Source organism: Talpa europaea, assembly GCF_964194135.1.
Source record: "Talpa europaea genome assembly, chromosome: 7".
NCBI classification, from domain to species: domain Eukaryota; kingdom Metazoa; phylum Chordata; class Mammalia; order Eulipotyphla; family Talpidae; genus Talpa; species Talpa europaea.
This window is the reverse complement of record NC_140074.1, coordinates 9,749,742-9,768,786: the sequence shown is the minus strand read 5'-3', so window position 1 is coordinate 9,768,786 and position 19,045 is coordinate 9,749,742. Positions and strand designations below refer to the sequence as shown.

The window sequence follows — 19,045 nt, the reverse complement described above, 5'->3', positions numbered from 1 at the left end:
CCGGTGGCGCTGGCGCCAGTGCCCAAGGACAAGATTCCTATCTCCCTCGGAAAAGCCCTTGATGAAAACTGACAAACCCAGAAACCAATCTCGGAGAACCTGGCCTGGCAGCCAAGTGTCTGCCTGGAAGCGGACAGTCGTCGCTAGCCTGATCGTTTACCCTGAGGGTGAGAACAGCAGCTCCCGAGCCTCAGAATTTCAACTGCTGGTTTAAATTTCAAGGAGAAGGAGGAAGGTGTTGACATGTAAGGAATTACTTTCGCATGCCTTTGATCACCGTGAAGCTCGAGATGTTCTAAATGAGCCTGCTGGTTGGGAGCCAAGCTGGGCTGAGTTTTACAAAGGAACTCCTACTGTGCCGCTGAAGGCCAGCTCTATAAGCCACTTTGGCTTAAATAAACACCCTCTGTTTCCCGCCCCACTGTATTGCCATGGCAGCAGGTGGCCACTGACAAGGGGACCTTTGACTGGGCTCAGATGGGCTCACAGGCCACGTTCGCCCTGTGCCCCTTCCTGACATCTGGACAGTCATTTAACCTCGGCAGTCACCAAGGGTGGCCGGTGGAAGCTGCCCAGCTCCCTTAATAAGTCAAACAGGGAGGCTGTCTCTCTGTGTGGGAACCAACTCCCCTGACTGACCCCCCCCCAAATCTACCCTCTGGTTGAGACTATCTTGCTGTTCCCACTACAACGGCATTAAGTCAGGAGGGGATTATGATCCCCTCTGTCACCCTGGACCAAGCATAAGCCCTCAGTCTCTCCTTTCCCCGCAGCCCAGATGTGATCACCCCCAAAAGCCTTCATTCTGGACTGGCAGAGAGCAGGAGGGAAGTGAACACAGAGAAAAGTATGCAACTGGTTTGTTTTGTAAAGAGAAACTGTGGTCTTAGCATGGCAGCACCCCCACCTGTGCCCTCAGAGGGCAGAAGGTGGTGCTTAACCCCGCCCTTGATACACATCTGGATGCCCCGGAAGCCCAGATGAGTGACCCCCAACAATGAGCTTGGGGAGACTTCAGCCTGGATCTATAGACAAGATAGCTGTGCTGTACCCTCCACAGGACAGCAGTTCAGGCTGTCAGGATACAAGCCCGACTAAACAGTCACAGAGACAGACATCCAGGAAGCAGCAGGGTGTTTGTTTCACCACAGCGTCAATATCCTCATCCATCCAGCGGGAATTACAATAAGCCTCTCTGCTCCAGCATCCTCCAGACTTGCAGGACCAGGGGACACTTAAAAGTACAATGTCCTTGGGCCTCCCTGGTGGCACAGGCAGTTGAGCGCCGCACTGTGAAGCAATCCACAGCCTCTGCAGCGTGGGTTCAATCCCGGCCGGCTGGCAAGAATCCTACATGGCGCGGCAGACCTCTCCTGTCTTGCCTGCTGCTCCCCTCAGCAGTGTATTTCATCAGTCTGCCTGTTCTGTTCCCCGCTCTCTCTGGTGAATCCTCTCACCCTCCCGCACTTCTGGCCTGTACCCTGGTTCTTGCATAAATAAATAAGTCTTAAAAAAAAAAAAGTACAATGTCCTTGGAGAACACACACATGTTGGGGTTGGTAATGCAGATGATTATAATTGCATCGTACAAGAGAGGGCCGCCCATGCTGTCAGTCACTGGCGACTTCAATCACTCTGGATAACATTAAACACACAATTACCTGTGACACCGTCCACTTTTTGTCATTTTCTTGGTCTCTGGTACCAATTCCTTCACCTCTAGCCTAATGAGTAGCTCCAAGTGGCTGGATGACTTGGCCAAGTGTCTCCCCCTCTCTGGGTCTCAGTTTCCCCATCTGTACATGGAAGCATTTATCTCTAGAGGGCCAGGGTTATGGCAAGACTGCCTGCAGGGAGCTGTGCTGAGGTGACCCCCTTCCTTCTCATGGACAAGCAAGCCCTCCTGGCGGACACGCTCTAACCACCCAGCAGTGAGCTGGGCCCCCTCCCTACCCAAGCAGGGAGACAGCTTGGGGTCACCCTGGGTCCCAAAGCAAAGTAGAAAACCTGTATTATTGGACATAAGTATAGAAAGTATTAAAAATTAAATGCTTTCAAGCAACATAATAGGATCTGTGTTTCTTAAGGAAGAGAGATGAAAATGCTTCTGTTCTGTTAAGATACATCAGTGGTTCCCACTGAGGTTGGCACTGCCACCTAGGGAGGGTTTTGGAAATTTCTGGGTGTGTTTTTGGTTCCATGGTGAATGTAGAGCTTTGCTGGCATTTGGAGGACAGGGGTCTGAAGGCCGGCCCCTTGACTGCACCCCCGGCTGTCCTGCCACACCTTTGTGAAAGGCCTATTTATAAAGGACACAGAGAAAGCCTAGAACCTGACTCCTCACACATATAAACAAGGTTAATTTTCTACATGATTTAAATTGACCATCACAATTTCCCCCAGAATGCAACAGCACAGTAAAGAGAGGGGAAACACACTTCACTTTTTTCCCCTGGAATTTTATCAAATTGTCCAATATTTCAGAAGTGTCACATTACTGACGCATGTGGCTCATGTATGTGAGTCACCCACACAACATGCAAGAGGGGGGCAAGAGCGAGGGAGTGAGACAAAGAGGAAAGGAGAGGAGAGAGAAGGAAATGTGGTAAATGTTAACACTGGGGTGGTCTGGGTGAAGGGAGTATAGATAATCTCTATATTATTCTCACAGTTTTTCAGTTAGTCTGAATTATGTCAAAATAAGTAAAAAACAAAATGGAAGGGCCAGCGGGTGGCCCATCAGGATAGGGAAGCACCAGGACCAGCTCTGCGCTAGCCCCGAGAACCTGTCCACCCTACTCTTCCACTCGGTCTTCTAGAAAACGTATGGAGTTAATTTCAGAAGGTGGGTGAAGAAGCAGCTGCATGTTTGGGTGACAGGAAAGGACGAGAGAATAATTTCATTAACAAGGCCAGAGAATTCGATTACAGCATCTTTCTAAATCCGAATCCCGGCTTTGCTTCGCCTTTCATTAGAACTCCTCCAAGAAGCAATTACGCAGAAAAGGAGCTGAACCAGAAACAGAGTAGAAGCGATTCCTTCATTTCTGTGGAGATGAGGGAAGAAGGTACAGGAGGAGCAATTTTCATAATTTCCCTTTGAAATGTGCACTGAAGTCAAGATGGGCTCAACTATTTTCTTGCAGAAAATTAGACATTGCCACTCGAGTGACGAGGGTGATGGCACCGAGAACTTTGGCAAAATGAAATGAAAGGACAAAAATTGAAGGGTGAAAGATGACCTTTTACTTGCCTCGGGAAGCAGAGTTTTTTTGACCTTTAAAATAGTCTCCCAGAAAAATGTTTACCTCTTTCACCTTTTCTCTTTAAAACCTTGCCATTAGAGGGGGGACAATGCCTTACAGCTACGCTGCCCCTAATGCCACATCCATCCCCAAACACCACATAATAACTCAGCCCTGCAAAGTGGCCGGATTGTAATAGTTGTGATTTAAAACACTAAGTGTATTTGGGGCCAAATTGAAGTTTAAAATTAAACAATAGAGCAGCTACTCTTAAAAGTGTTACTGCAAAGAAATGCCTGGGGTTGGGGGGAGGGAGCAATCTAAGGGGAAGAAAAATTAAGCCAGGCCGGATGCCATTCAGCCCAAGTGGAGACTCAGTGCGGTCTTCTTCTAGATGATCTATCATCAAATAACGAGATAACGAGTCTGAGGATTAGATTTTTATTAAAAATTAAAATAAGTCCATTTCCACATTTCCAATCAGCCAGTGACACCCTGAACACTTTGTCTAAGCAGTTTTAGCTACGGCTTAAATTTCCATGCCAAACTGAAAAACCTCTATCAATATTCATTCATATCACACACGTACCTAGGAGCCCCTCTGTGCTGGGAATTGGGAAGACGGAGATGAATTGGACTAGGTTCCAGCTCCCTGGGGCGCCCCAGTCCTGCAGGGATAGCAGATAAGTTAACATCCACTCACTGAGGAGATACAGCCTGCTTCTCACAGCATCCCTGTGGCGCTATAAGTGGGGAAACTGAGGCACATTGTAATTAAGTAACTTCTCTGCACATACACATAGAGAGCGATAAAGAAAGGATTTTAACCCAGGTCTACACTGACCCCAAATCCTCACCTGAATCCAGCCAGGAACATTGCAATAAAAGACCATGTTGGGGGCCTCCCTGGCGGCGCAGCGGTTGAGCGCTGGGCTGCGAAGCTGCCTGCAGCCTTTCAGCGCCGGTTTGATCACCGGCTGCCATCGAGGGTCCCATATGGCGCGCAGACCTCTCCTGCCGCGCCCGCTGCTCCCCTCAGCAGTGTGTTTCGTCAGTCTGCCTGTTCTGCTCCCCGCTCTGGCTCTGGTGAATTCTCTCACCCTCCCACGCTTCTGACTGTACCCAGTGCTTGTATAAATAAATAAAATAAATCTTAAAAAAAAAAAAAAGACCATGTTGGTGGGGGGCTATAACTGAGAGAGAGAATATAAAATAGGGACCCAGAGAACTGTCATGGGTCAGAGTTGCAGACGTGGGAAAAGCAGTGAGAGAGGGGGTTTGGGGAAAAGGCCTTCAAGGACAAGCCACGTTTTAACTGCTTGTTTCCTCCCTTTGATAAGCACACCAGGACACCTGGGACAGCAGACAATTCTCCACATTGTTTTAGCTGCGGGGAGACCCATTTGTTCACCATGGTAATGGGGTGCTGCATGGAAATAAGTTATTGAACTGTTCTTCCCCAAATAAAGAAAGAAAAGAACTTTATAGATTTGGAGGCGTCCACTCTGACACAGAGAAGCTTAGAGTTTGGCAGGTGGACCAGTACAGGAAGGGGATCCCCCAGAGAAAACCAGTCAGGAGGTTCCAGAACCTGGGCAGATATGAATCTTCCTGAGTGGGTTTGGAGGGAACCAACAGGAAGGCTGTCTTGGTTTAGTCAGTATCTGCTCTCAGTCTCTGCCAATGGCCCCACAGGACTGCCTGGGAGGGAATTGCAGACACAGCCTCAGTACCTCTGGGAGGGGGTGAGCAGATGAGGAGGCCATAGCCGGCCGGCCCCCGGGGTGGTTCCAGAGGTGGCCTTGTTGCAGCCCTCATTACCAGCGCCTCAGTAGCCTTGGGCTACACTGGCCTGGCCTTCACAAGAGGATGATTGATTACATACGGCCCTTTGTGTTCCGGCTGAAACCCTGGCAGCAGGAATTTGCACAGAATTTTAACTCTGGGAGTTTTATGGAAGTCCAGGAGAGCCAGACTCACAGGATCACAAAGCATTAGCACTGGGAGGGTCCAAGGGCCACCCCACCATCTCCTTGCACAGAGGAAGTGCTGAAGCCTTGGGGATGGGGGGAGGCGGGAGGCGGGTAGAGGTGACGTGGCCAGGTTCCCCTAGCCAGTGAAGAGGTGCCACGCTGGGATAAGACACCCAAAGCAACAATAGCTGATCAACAAGTAGGAGCACATCCAACTAAAAAGCTTCTGCACAGTGAGAGAAGCCAGCAATAAAATGAAGAGTGGGAAAAATAACCATGAACCATAGGTCACATATGGAGATATCAGATGTCCAAAATATATAAGGAACTCATATAACTCAGAAAAAAACAAACAAAAAACAAAAACAAATAATACAACAAAAAATGGGCAGAGGACCTACAAAGACATTTTTCCAAAGAAGATATACAAATGGCCAACAGGCACAAGAAATGCTCGCTGCTCACTGTCACTAATCCCCAGGGAAACATATGTCAAACCCGCAAGGAGGCATCACCTCACGCTCATCGGCAAGACTGTGAATTGGTGCAGCCACGACGAAGACCAGGATACAATTTCTCAAAAAACTAAAAAATAGCACCCCCATGGGCTCACACAATTCCATTCCTGGGCATCTGTACACTTTTTGAAAAAATGAAATCTCCACCTCTGAGAGAGCTGCACCCCTGTCTTCATTGCCGCTTTATTTCTAGTAGCCAAGATGTGGAAAGTACCTATGAGCCCACTGAGGCTGCAGTGGATAAATAGCAAGGGATGTACGTGGCTTCCATTATATATAATGGAATAGTACTCAGCCATAAAAAGGAAAGCCTGCCATTGACACAGACACGGGGCATTATGCTAAGTGAAGTTAAGCCCGAGAAAGACAAGTATCACAAGATCTCACTTTTATGTGGAATATTAAAAAAAAAGGCTGAGCTCACAGAAGCAGAGTAGAATGGTGGGTGCCAGGGGTGGTGGTGGGGAGTGAGAAGATGGTGGTCACAAGCATAAGCTTCCAGGGATGAGATGATCAGTTCTGGGGGACCTGATCTCCAGCTTGGGGACTATCTGTGGTCAACAATACCATGTTGTATATTTGAAAGCTGCTGAGAAAAGACCTTAAATGTTTTCACCACACACGCTGCAATGATGTGAGGGAATGGATATGTTGACTAACCTCTGTTGTAATTATTTCACAATATTGTTGCTGTTCTTGTTCATCCCTTTGTATGACATCACATCCTGGTCACCTCAGATGTCCATTAGTCATATGTTGATTAGTTCTCAATAAAGCTGGGGGCCAAAAATAAGCGGAGCCAGAACCTGAACCCCTTGTTACTTTGGCCCACATAGTCCTTTGGCTAAATTCCCTCTCGGATTTTACCAGCCCTGCCATCAATTCTCTCCACTGTGTAGGGCACAGCAGCACCCTCGCCCGTAAGCAGGGACCACACTTCTTATCTTTGACCCTTCAGTCTACTAGTGCTGGACACACAAGGAGACTCAGTAAATATCTGTTGACACTAGAAGAAGTTGTGACAAGAGTCAGAAGGTGGGGTCCTGGCTACCAGTATGTAAGCAAGCTACATAACCCTCCCTGCTCAGCTTGGTGGACATGGTGCAATGATAGAACAATAGGATCTGGACCAACCCCTGTCTGACTGAGTGAACAGACCCTTCCATACAAGAAACTCCATGAGGGCAAGGATATATCTTTCTTGTTTTGTATCCCTAGCACATGGCACTTAGTAGGTCTCAAGAAATGTGTGAACTAATGTGAGTTGTAAATCTGAGAGCACTAGCAGTTGTGCACTCATAAATAACCGTGAGCAAGTACTTCGATTCTGAACTTCTATTTCCTCATCTGTAATTGGAGATAATGATCCCTCCCCCAGATTGAGTGCACAGAAGAGAGGTCATGTGTAGAAAAAGCACTTGGTAAATTGCAGTGCCCTACACAGATGCTGGCTGTCACTTGGGCCATTTAAAAGGACCGAAGCATCCTTTCCAGAGAGGAGCAGCATCTTGAGTTTTAGATGATATCATTTTTTCCAGTAAACAAATTGAGCTGTTAAACAAGGGGCACAAGAACAGCATGATAGATCTAGGCAGGAGGTAAAGTTCTATTTTTGGCAACAAAGGCAATAAAACTTGAAGCAGATGGGAGGTGAAACCATGGCTCCTACAGAGTCTCTGCCAGCAGCTCTGAATCATCTGCCTTCTTCTGACAGCTGGAGTTCCAGGGTTTCTGTCTTCAGTCTTGTCCTACTAGAGCCTGGACCACTGCCTCGGCTTCCGGGGATGCTGCTGCAGGAGCAGAAGGCACACTCCTCTCCACTTGGGCTTCAGGGCTGCTGCAGATACCTGAGAGCTCTGTGTGGGGGTGGAGGTTGAGACATCGCAGGCAAAGGCCAGAAGGCCTTACTGGGCGGCCTCACTTTGGTTAAGTTCCACTTTGGATAAGTGGCCCAAGTCTGCCTGCACCCTTGTAAAACAACAGGCTGGGACAAGTTGATTCCCTTGGCCTGGGAGAAGCTATTTTTGATAGCTGCCATCAAAAATGTTAAATCATGGCATCTGCATATTAACTTGCAATTCAATTTGGCAAATATACTTGAGTTCCTACTATGTGCCAGGCACTGTGACAGGCACTCAGGATACAATGACGACTAAGACACGTCTACTCACTCGCTGCGTTTGGGCAATTTAGAAAAGAAAGATAATAAAACAGGTAGTCACTGGCAGTATAATAGACATAAGTACCAGGAAGAGAGAAATATCAAGGGTGTCGGGGCTGGTGCCAGATATGGGGGTGGGGGCAGCTTGGGCCTGGCAGAGAAAGTTAAAGAGAACAGGAGCCCGAAGAATGGCGAAGTTGGTCAGCCTTGTTGCTGAAGGAAGGCGGCTTTGGAAGTGGGAGAGGGCACAAAGGATGAAGACGAAAGGAAAGCCACGTGCAAATGCAGCGTCGAGAGGGCACCTATGAAACTTGGCAATGAAGCACCCCAGAGGAAGAGGCTGGCAGTGGAGCCCCGGGGGCTGCAGAGGAGGGCAGCGGCTCTGTGAGGCATGAGAAGGAGCTTAAGCTTCATCCTTTGGCTGATCCATCAGGTGGTCCGCAGCCAGCCAAGTCAGCATATTGTCTCTAAGAAGGAAACCCGCGAGTGCCATCAGCTCAGCACTGGGTTCCTCGCTAAGTGTGGGGTCAGGACATGGAATGCGCGCTTCACGCGGCAAGTCTGCTTTCTGCTCGGCTCTGACCCACTTAGAGCTCCACATTTCCTCATTCCTAAACCCAGTGGAGAACATTATTCTCTGGGGTTTTTGCAAATAATGCACTTCATTCAGCCTTGAGGAGCTGAATCAATAAAAGCTAACTTCAGCTGGTAACTGGAGAGGAAAATGGAAGAAGCCCATGCTTGCTAGTTCCCTCCAAGAAATTGCAAGACGTTATTGAACAGGTTTTTGGCTTTATTCACTAAAAAATTCTTCTACTATGAAATACAAACTCCTTCACCATAATAAATACTGTTTTGATAACAAAACTGTACTTTTCTCAAATACCCAGATGGAAGACCATATGCAAAATAAACTCCAAGGAATTTTTTATTGGCCATCTGCTAAAACTGGAAAGAAAGCTTCCATCCTCTAGTCTTCACAAAAATTTCCACTAAGAATCCTACTTGCTTCCAGCTAGTGCCACCTGCTGATTATATTCAGGTACCAGTTTTGCAAATGGATATAGCAAGGGGGATGTGGGCCTCCCTCTTTCTTTAACAAAGTTAACTAAATCCTAAATTGAAGCAAGAAATAAAATGCCTACAAAGTATTATTTGGTTTTGGAATATCTTACAGCAACTCACACCTCCTCTTGTGGCTGCCACGAATCACAAAGTGAAATCCCTACACTAATAACTACCCGCTCCCTCCAACACACACCCTCACACTCACACACCTCTGGGACCTCCCTTCCAAGGCACTGATTGACAAAACATGGTTTACTGTCATAATGAAGTGTACTGTTGCTAAGAAAGTCTCATGTTTGGCTTTTCCTGGCAAAAATATAAAAATACACATCCTTCAGTATGGCAATTCCACTTTGAGATCTCTATGAAGTAACGTAGGTACAGGTGTGTAAAGATCCCTATCACAGGTTGTTCTCCACAGCATTATTTATTGAACCAAAAATATGACAGCTACCTAAATACTCATCAACTATCTAAATGATTTTCAAAGACCTGGGGCATTCAGACACTGGAATATTATGCAGCACTGACATGGAACAGTATCTAAGACCTATCGGGTGGGCTAAAGAAGAGATTGTATGGTATAATTCGACTTTTTAAAAAGAAAAATCTCTGTTTGCTCCAGTGCATGTCTCTTTATACAGAGAAGAGCTCTGCATGGAGACACATGAACGTGTTCTAGTAGTTTCTGAGGCTCAGGAAATTTTTACTTTTGACTATACATTCCTCTATCATTTGAATCATTAATGTGAATGCATTGTTTTGGATTAAAACAAAGAAGATGTTAAAAACAAGAATGCCACATGTTTGCGTCAGGTTTACTGCTAATCAAGCATTTATCATCATCAAATACTGGATGGCCACCATTACTTGGTGAGGATTTCTTCATTTAATAGGTGAAGAAATGGAGCTGACAGCAGACAGGCCTTGCCTGAGATCCATGAGGTATCGGGGACGGTGCCAGGGGCTTTCCAGCAAATGACTCTGCATGTGCCAGGCCCTGAGTCAGCAGATTCTAAATTAATGCCATTTTAGAGACCAATCTCACTTCCTATGAAGGAATTATCCGATCCAAAGTACTTTCAGCATCAGTCAAATGGACTCTGATGACTCTGGGCTTAGATGTGAAAACGGAAAGACCAGAGCAATCGCCAGGCCCTACCTCCCCATTTTACTGATGAGAACATCTCCCTCTAGATGGCTAAAGTCAGAAAGCCCACCGCTAAGCAACAAGCACTTTCTCAGGTCTTTGGCATCCATGCTCCATTTTCTCACTAAGCCTCCTGTCTGGCTATCCATCTTGGCAAGCAGCACCTCTGCCAAATTCCTGAGTCATCTGCTTTCTTCCTTATCCCCTTCTCCAATCTGTCTGCAGTCCTACGGAGGACATCTTCTAAATAGTCTTCACATCTGGCTCTTCTCTGCCTAGTATTCCTGTCTCAGCATCTGATCATAACATCAGCATCTCTTTTACCCGGACAAGTAGAGTCCACTCCTCTGCCCTCCCAAATCTACTCTATCCTTTGCCAACAGGTTTCTATTACTAAAATCTGCCCAACCTCCTCCCCACCCTGACATAAGAGCTATCCCTTGTAGAGCTCACCAACCTGGCATCCCAGGCCCTCCATGATCTCATCGCATCCACCTCATACCCTCTTCCTCTAAGCTCCAGGAACACCAAGCTTATTGTCATTCCAATATGCCATAGTAGCTCATGCCTATGCATCTTTGCACAAGCTTAAATTTGGGCTGGAGTGCTCTTCTTTGGCTAGTAAGGTAAACTCATTATTTCAAAATCAGGTCAATTACCACCTCTACCAGGAAGTCTTCTTTCTTCCCTCCATTCCTCCTGTCCTCTACCCTACCCATGTTTACCCTCTTGTCGCACTAAGAATGTTTTACTCCTTTCTCTGGAATATGCCTGTGCCCTACACACAGATGTATTCAAATACTCTCCTATATTATGGTACAGGAGGCAAAACTACTGGCTCTGGAATCAGTCTTTTAAGCTGTGCTACCTTGGCAAAAATACTTGACCCCTCTGTGTAACCGTTTTCTCTCTTATGAAAAATCCTATTGGGATTGTTGAAGAATTTTAAATTATGTAATCCAATTTAAAAGTCTCAATACAGCGCCTCCCCGGTGGCGCAGCAGTTGAGCGCTGGGTTGCGAAGCTGCCCGCGGCCTCTGCGGCGCCGGTTCAATCCCCGGCTGCTCTCCAGCCACCGGAGGAGGGTCCCACATGGCGTGCAGACCTCTCCTACCGCCCGCTGCTCCCCTCAGCAGTGTACCTCGTTCCTTCTGCCTGCTCTGCTCCCCGCTCTGGCTCTGGTGAATTCTCTCACCCTCCCGCGCTTCTGACTGTACCCAGTACATGTATAAAAAAACAAACAAACAAATAAATAAATAAAATGCCTTAATAAAAAAAAATTAAAAAAAAAGTCTCAATACATGCTGTTACTTTTATTGTTACATAATGTTTTCATTCATAGGACTTCCACTTTCATCCAAGGAGCAGTAACAGAAATTAGATTTACTCTCCCACCTGAATCAACTAAAACATGGACAAAATAGATTAAACAATACATCGCAAGGCACTGGACATCAGGCAACAATGGACAGCGATTGCTGACAAATGGAAATCAAATGATGTGAGTCCTATGGTTGCCCCAGTTTGCTGCCTTCACAGAGAAATTCCAGCCCAGTGGACTCCAAGTGGAGAAAATGTGACTGGAGACACTAAGATGGCTGCAGTTCTTAGGACAGGGCACTGGAGGGAAGATTTCATCATAAAGAGAGAACTCTGGAGATCCACAGGGGTTCTCCATTGTATATTTAACTGAGTATAGATCATGCATGTATGTGAGGAAACTGAGGCCAAGGGAAGAGCTACCCAAAAGGGGGAGGAAGCAATACCTTGTGCCCATACAGAGCTTGAACTAGTGTCTGTTCTCACCACTCAGACTGCAAAACACCATGATTGACGTAGCATTAGGTAGCGCACACATAAGATTCTTACCTCAGTAGTGAGGAATAAATTGCCTTAGACTGAGCACTGCTCCACTGCTACTAACAAACCTTCAAAACAAGAGCCAAAATCTATTTCCAAGTAACTTAACTGGGTCTCACTACAACATTCAAGTATATTTATAGGAATGTAAAAATACACAACATCCAAATAAGGTAAGGTTCTCCCTGTCTGGCATCCCATTAAAAATTACTAGGCATAAAAAGAAACAAGGAAATTTGAGCCATAAGAGAAAAATCAATCAAAACTAGCCCACAATGAACACAGAATTAGAATTAGCAGACAATGACATTAAGATAGTTTTATAATGCATTTCATATGTTCAAAACATATGCTCCAAAAATATTGAAAATATAAAAAGACCCAAATCTAACTTCTATAAATAAAAAATACAATATGTGAGATGAAAAGTAAAACAAATGGAATTAACATCATATTGATTCTAAAGATATAAAAATTGGTGAACATGAAGACAAAGACTATAGTCTTATGAAACTCCCCAGGATAATACAAAAATTTTTAAATGATCATAATATCAGTGAACTGAGTGAAAACTTCAAATGATCTAATATGTCTGTAACTGAAGTACCCCAAATGAGAGGAGGTGGGAGGAACAAAAAAAATCTGAAGAAATAATGAGAAGTATTTTTCAAATTTTATGAACATTATAAACTCACAAATACAAAAGTCCAGTGAACCCAAACATGAAAAAAAATAAACCAGAAGATATCATAATCAAATTGTTCAAAACAGCAATAAAGAGAAAATATTAAAAGCAGTCAAAGTAAAACAACATTATATACAGAAAATCAAAGATAAGGACAAAAATGGATTTTTTTCAGAAATACAAGCAAAAAGACAGAGAAACAATGTATTAAAAGCACTGAAAGAAAAAAAATGTCAACCTTGAACTCTATATGCAGAAAAAATAACTTTCAAAACCAAAAGCAAAAAATAACCACAAGACAACCAAAGGCAAATAAATTTTAAGAAATACAAAGAATGAAAGAATTCATCACCAAAATACCCTACTAAAGAAATGCTACAGAAAGCTCTTTTAGGCGAAAAAAAAAAAAACGATGTGGATCTAAACAAAGGGGACAAAAACACCGGATATAGTAACCATGAGTATATATGTGACTTTTTCTTCTCTTAATTTAAATATCTTTTAAATACAATAGATTAATTGAACAAAAATAGTAACTACATAGTGGTGGGTTTATAACTTGCATAAAAGCAAAGTGTGTAACAGCATAAAAATCTGAGGTGGGAAAATGGAATCATATTAAAGCCTTCATATAATTTAAAGGTAGATCATGATAAATTAAAAACGTACACTATAAACCCTTAAGGAACCACTAAAAATAGAGAGAGGCAACTATGAAAAATAAGAAAAATTGGAGGACTTACACTACCCTGATTTCAAGACTGATTATGAAACTACAGTACTAAGACAGTGAGGTATTGGCATAAAGATAAATAATATATCAGAGGAATAGAATACAAAGAATTCAGAATAACACACATACTTGAACATCCCTTCAACATAAGTGCAAAGGAAATTTGGGGGAGAAAGATTGCTATTCTCATCAAATGTTTCTGAAACAATTGGATATTAATATGCAAAAAATAGTTCACATATACAAAACTTAACTCAAAATGAATCATAGATATAAAATTGAAAATTACTAAATTTCTAGACAAACTCACAAGAGAACATCTTGTGAGCCTGGGTTAGGTAAATATTCTTATATATGACACCAAAAGCATGATCCATTAAAAAGCAAATCAATGAAGTAGACTCCTTAGAATTAAAAACTTGCTCTTTCAAAGATACTATTAAGGGCCTCCCGGTGGCGCAAGGGGTTAAGATGCAACCTATAAAGCTATCCGCAGCCACTGCAGCACAAGTTCGATCCCCAGCCAGGGAGAAACACACATGGTGCAGCAGACGTCTCCTGACTCGCCCGCTGCTCCCCTCAGCAGTGTATTTCAGTCAATCTATCTGTTCTGTTCCCCACTGTCTCTGGTGAACCCTCTCACCCCCAATGCCTCTGGCCTGTACCCCAGTTCTTGTATGCATAAATAAATAAATCTTAAAAAAAAAAAAAAAAAACCAAAGATACTATTAAAATAATGAAAAGACAAGGCAATTTTATAAATTTAAAAATCTATAAATATAAGTATATATATATATATATATATATATATACCTGTACACAAAATAAAGAACCCTTGAAATTCAATAATATACTTAGATGGCAAATAACCACATGACAAGATGGTCAACATCATTAAAATTAGGAAACACAAATTAAAACTAATGAGAAAACTCTTACTATATGCCTATTAAAATGGCTAAAATTAAAAAAAACGATTTCCAAGTGTTAGCAAGGATGGAGAAGCACTAGAGGACTCACACATTGCTGATGGGAATATAAAATGGCACAATCACATTGAAAAACCAATTGATACTTTATTTAAAATAAAATTTTAAATTAAAACCTACTATTAATATATGATCCAGACATTCAATATTTAAGCATTTACTCAGGGGAAATGAAAACACGTGTCCATATAAAAACTTATACAAGGATAGCCACGGAATCTTTATTTGTAATAGGCATACACTAGAATCAATCCAAATGTTCAGCAGCGGTTGACAGTGTAATAAGCAAACTGTGGTATACTTACATATTCAAAGAATAATCAATAAAAATAATGAATTATTGATGAATACTACAACATAGATGAATCTCAAAATAATTACATTGAATGAAAGAACCCCTAAAAGATCACCTGCTGTGTGACTTCATTTGTATAAATTACAAACTAATCTTGACAAAAAGTCAAACCATGATTGCCTGGTGATGGGAGGTAGACCACAGGGAAGGGAAGAAAGGAAAGATTACAAAGGGACATTAAGAAGAATTCTGGGGGAATGGATAGATTCATTGTTTAGATTGTGGGGATGATTTCATGCATTTTTACATGTATCAAATAGTATAACTAAAATATTTTCAGTTTATTAAAGCATTTTCAGTGTATTATTTCAGTTATTAATTAAAATGATTTTTAAAGTATGAGACAAATAGGTTATCTGCAAAATCTCAAAATAGACAAATAGGTTATCTGCACAATAATATCTCAAAATATCTCTGCACAATAATACTTAATGATGAAAAAGTCACTGTCATAACTTTACAGTAGAGAAACCTAGCAAATACTACCTTAACGAGGGAATCAAAGTTATCACCAGAAATGACATCTTAATATCATGTCCCTCCTGATGCTACATTGAGGAGGTCATATCATTTTTACACAAAAATATGTGTAATCTATGTCTATTCATGAAAAAAATCAGACAAAACTAAATGAAGGGATGGTCTAAAAAATAATGATTGGCTGATTCTCTTCGAAAGAGTCAAGGTCACAAAAGACAAAGACAGACTAAGGAACCATTACAACTTGGAGGAGTCTAAGGAGAAATGTCAATTAAATGCAGTGAGAGAACATGGTGTGGAGCCATGACAGAAATAAGACATTAATAGGACAATAGGACAAAATGCAAATAATAGGACAAAAATGCAAATAAGATGTGTAAATTATTTAGTAATATTATATCAATGATAACTTTCCAGTTTCAGTAATTGTATAATATGTTAACATGAGGGAAGTTAAATGAAGGAAATATGACTACTCGCTATATAAAAATCTTTGCAACTTTTTTGTAAGTCTAAAATTATTTCAAAATAATTTTTAAAACTGAAGGCAAAATAAAGACATTTTCAAACAAACAGAAGCTGAGAAAATCTGTCACAAGCACACCTGCACTACAAGAAATTTATTAAAGAAAATTCTTCAAGTCGAAGGAAAATAATTCCCAGATGAATTCAAGAACTACATAAAGGAATGCAGAATGCTGAAAATGTAAATATATAGGTAAGTATAGAAGCCAAATATATTCATCTTTTAGTCTCTGCATAAGATAATTAGCTTTCAAAGCAAAAATAATAACAATGTATTGTGAGGTTTATAACATAAAAGTAAAACATATCGCAGTGGCATAGAGGATGGGAATGGGAATACAAGCATACTGGTGTAAGGTACTTATAGTTTACTTGAAGTATGTAATACATACTGATAAATGTGATAAAGATGTATTGTAAACCCTAGATTATAAAACTAAAACCGAAACCATTTTTTAAAAAGGTGTAGCTGGTAAACATAAAGAGGAAAAAAAATAATAAAAAATCCAATTAATGTAAACATAGGATAAATAAAAAAGAAATAGCAAGATGATTTACTTGAATACAATGACACTGATGATTACATTAAGTATAAATGAGCTAAGCAGGCCAATTAAAAGGCAGGGATTGTCAGATTAGACAAAAGACCAAAACCCAATCACATGCTATCAACAAGAAACACTCTTTAAAGATGCAGATACATTAAAGTAAAATAATGGTAAATATATATATATATACTATGCAAACACTAACCCACAGCAAACCAAAGTGCTATATTAATAACAGAGTCAACTTTAGGACAAGGAAAGTTACCTTATAAAGGAGCCACATCATCAAGGTAGTAACAGAGCTTTAAAATACACAATGTAAAAACTGACAGAACCAAAATAAGAACCAGACAAATTACAGTGAGCATTGGAAATTTCAATAAACCCAGTAGCTAATAGATCAAAGATGCAGTAAATTGCTAAGGAAGATATACAGTACCAAGAACTAACTTCAACTAATTGACAATTATAAGATGCTGTACCAACAAATCCAGAATATATACCATTTTCAAGTACATATGGAACATTCTCAAACAGTATGGGCCACAAGACAACTTTCAGTAAATTTTAAAGGATTGAGATAATAATCAATATACTCTCTGATGTCAACAAGATTAAATTATAAATCAATGAAAAAAGATACTTGGAAAATTTCAAAATTATTTTCATAATTAAACAACACATTCCTAAATAAACCATGACTGAAAGAAGAAACTCCAAGGGAAATTAGAGAACATTTTGAGATGAGTGATAATGAAAATATAATATACAAAAAATTTTAGATGCATCTAAAGCACTGCTTAGAGAGAAAATGCATTGCTTTAATATTTAAAGACCAATGAATCAAACTAAGTCATATAAGTTCAAATTTTTAAAGTCAATTGGGATATTTATAACTAGCAACAAACAATTGGAAAGTGAAAGTCAAACAACACCACTTAAAATAGCATAAAGAAGAAAATATTTAGGGATAAATTTAACAAAATGTGTGGATGACCTGTACTCTGAAAACTATAAAACATTGCAGAGACAAATTAAAGAAGATTTGAAGAAAGAAGGAAAAATCATGGATTAAATGACTTTACATTGTTAAGATGGCCACTGCTCCAGACTGATCTGCAAATCCAGTGCAATTCCAACCAAAGTCCCAGCAGGATTCTTTGTAATTTTGATTACAAAATTGATATGGAAATGCAAAGGACCTATAATAGCCAGAGCAATACAGAAGATAAATAATGTAGGAAGATTCACCTAACTTGATTTTCAAGACTGACTATAAAACTATAGTAACTAAGATAATATGCATTATTAGCATAAGACTAAACATACAGATGAGTGGAACAAAACAGAGTCCAGATATGTGTCAGTTGGTTTTCAACAAGGATATCAAGCCAATTTAATAGAAGAAATGACAATCAATTCAACAAAAGATGCTGAAACAACAGAATATTCAAATAAAAATAAGTAAAACTAACCTTATTCTCACAAAAACTAACTTGAAATGGATCATGGAAAATACAAAAGTTAAATCTACAAAGCATGTAGAAAAAAAGTAAAGTCTAAACTCTTCATAACTTTTAGTTAGGTAAAGATATCTTAGATGTTACAAAAAGCAGAAAATATGAAAGAAAAAACTCATAAATCAGCTTCCTCAAAATTAAAAACTTTTGCTTTGCTCTTCAAAGTTAAGACTTGGAAAAGTCAAGTGCGATAAAATATTCACAACATATATACAAATACATAACAATACATATACGAAAGACTTGTCTCTAAATATATAAAGAACCAACAAGCTAAAAATAAGATGCTCATTAAACTAAGCAAAAATTTTGAATATACACTTAACAAAAGAATATATTCAAATATTGAAAAAAAGCATTTGAAAAGATGCTCAACATCTAGTCATCGGGGTGGGGGGGTTGTAAATTAAAACCATAAAGATACACAACTGTAATTAGCCAGAATGCCTAAAATTCAAAAGACTAACAACATCAAGTAGTGGCAATGGCCTTGGACAACAGAACTCGCACACTTGGGTGGTAGTAGAAAGTGGTAAGCCCATTTCAGAAAACAGTTCGGCAACTTACAAAGTTAAACATACACAAACCATGCAGCCCATAAATTCCAGTCCTAGTTATTACCTAAGAAAAATAAAAACTAATATCCACAAAATAGTTGGCCATGATTAGTCATTGCAGTTTTATTTCTAATATCCCCCAAATTGAAATAACCCAAATGTCCACTCATTGGTGAAGGGATAAATAGATTGTGGTATATTCATACTATGGAACTCTACTCAGCAATAAAAATATGAACTACTGATCTACACAACAAACATGGATGAATCTCAAAAATATAATTCTGAAAAAAAAATGAAATAGACTCCAAAGATACCTACTAGATGGTTCTATTTATATGAATTTCTTGAACAGGCAAAACCAATCTATAATAAGCGTGCAGATCAGAGGCTGAGGATGGACAGCAATGAGACACAGAGGAACTTCTGAGGATGATGGAAATGGTCTTTTCACTTATCTGATTCTGAAAACACAGTAGGTATCTTATTTAAATTTGGCCTTCAGGAATAGTTAGGTATCGATGTAAAATGGGAAAGAAAGGTATGAGCCACAATAACATAAGCAGAGCACAGAAGTGAGAAATTGGGGAGCAAGTGTAGGGTAGAGTTGATAGTTTATTTTTTAAATTAATGTTACTGAAGCATACTTTGCCTTTGCACACCAATTTGAGGTTCGTA

At 40.9% G+C, this 19,045-nt stretch overlaps 1 protein-coding gene across 1 annotated transcript in view; it reads right to left on the bottom strand.

The window, feature by feature from the left end:
• TTLL11 (tubulin tyrosine ligase like 11) overlaps positions 1-19,045 on the bottom strand; it is a gene marked incomplete at both ends in the record, with an annotated part of 196,336 nt that overhangs the window by 132,226 nt on the left and 45,065 nt on the right.